The sequence below is a fragment of the Solanum tuberosum genome, unplaced genomic scaffold, assembly GCF_000226075.1.
Source record: "Solanum tuberosum cultivar DM 1-3 516 R44 unplaced genomic scaffold, SolTub_3.0 scf00783, whole genome shotgun sequence".
Classification (NCBI taxonomy): Eukaryota; Viridiplantae; Streptophyta; class Magnoliopsida; order Solanales; family Solanaceae; genus Solanum; species Solanum tuberosum.
Genome location: NW_006239695.1, coordinates 98,765 through 100,179, shown reverse-complemented (window position 1 = coordinate 100,179; position 1,415 = coordinate 98,765). Strand labels below are relative to the sequence as shown.

General features: G+C 29.9%; 1 long non-coding RNA gene across 1 annotated transcript; it reads left to right on the top strand.

Annotated features, from left to right (window-relative positions):
* The first annotated feature begins 269 nt into the window (after positions 1–269).
* Positions 270–1,215, top strand: LOC102591342 (uncharacterized). Its single transcript, XR_368959.2, has 2 exons — positions 270–622; positions 748–1,215. It is a non-coding gene; the product is annotated as an uncharacterized lncRNA (long non-coding RNA).
* The last annotated feature ends 200 nt before the right edge of the window (positions 1,216–1,415 follow it).

Here is a 1,415-nt window from a genome sequence, read left to right as displayed (position 1 = left end):
AAAAAAAAAAAAGTAGGTAAAAAGAAAAATTATACTTCAACAAAATTCAATAAAATAATTAAAATAAGCATCTTATTTTATTTTTTTAAAATAGTTAATATTTTATTTGTATTTTACAAAATTTAATGAAAAAAAATAATTAAAATTAGTTGGGTGGCTTTTTAAGTAAAATATCAATAGTTACGTGACTTTTTAAGTAAACTATAATAGTTGAGTGACTTTTCAGTTATAAAACAAAGTTGAGTGACTTTTGAAGTGAACAACTCAAAGTTAAGTGACTTTCTAAGTGAACTATTGAAAGTTGAGTGACCATCTGAGATATTAAATCTTCAAAATAGGTCACTCAATTTGAAACGGAGGGATAAGTCACTTTAAAAAAGCGAAACCCCCACCCCACACACATAACACATTTGTGGACAAGTTGTAAATTAGATAAGGCAGAAATATCGGGGAGAGAGGCCTATAAAATGATGGCCCTTCATGAACCAAAATATTGCATTGCCATAACACATAATTCTCCTATACGTCTATATCTTTCTCCTTCTTCTTAGCAATAATAGTATTGTTGTCATGGCTCGCAATTACGCTTTCTATTTCACTATTGCTATTTTGGTGATGTCTGGTAAATAATTTATATATTTCTACGCCTCATTATATATCTTTTTATTTTATTTGATAATTGGTATATATATGTTTATTATCTTTTATACATTTGAATAACAATATTTTATTTGATTTTTCAATTAGTTTATTTGGATGAGTCTACGAAAGTGAAAATAGATGCTGCGAGAGACGTAACAGATTTGAAATCAAAAGTGAATGGTTATAACTTGTTGGGTGGTTGTGGTGGATCCTGTCGACAGAGTAGTGATTGTTATGTTCGGACATGTCCCCGTTGTCTCTACGATGTTCTTGCACATACCTACAGCTGCCACTAGTAAAGGATCCATCATTCATGGCCAACACAATATGAATTATTTTCTATAAATAAGTTTGTGTGCCTTTAATTTGCTTGTGTGTTTTCCTTTTCTCATTTAAGCTTTCTTTTTTTTTTTATTGGAAAAAATAGAACGACTAAGTTCTACTTCTACCTTATAATAATAATAGAGGAAGGATAATGTCGGATGTAATATCTATCAAGATGAGTTGTGTTGGCCTACAATATTTGTACTTTTCGTTTGGAGTGGAACTCTATAATCAATTTGCTTTATGGAAGATTTGCTTTCTGTTTACTAAAGATAGCTATCTTAGTTGGGTTCATGAGGAGGGAATGCGGACCATATATATATATACACAGTGGTGGACCCAGGATTTGAAGATTTCGGGTACATCAATATTATCTTAGCTTAAATATGAGCTCTAAGATAAATTTAAAAAATAAAAATAATAAAATAGCATTGTAGCTATATTCAAAC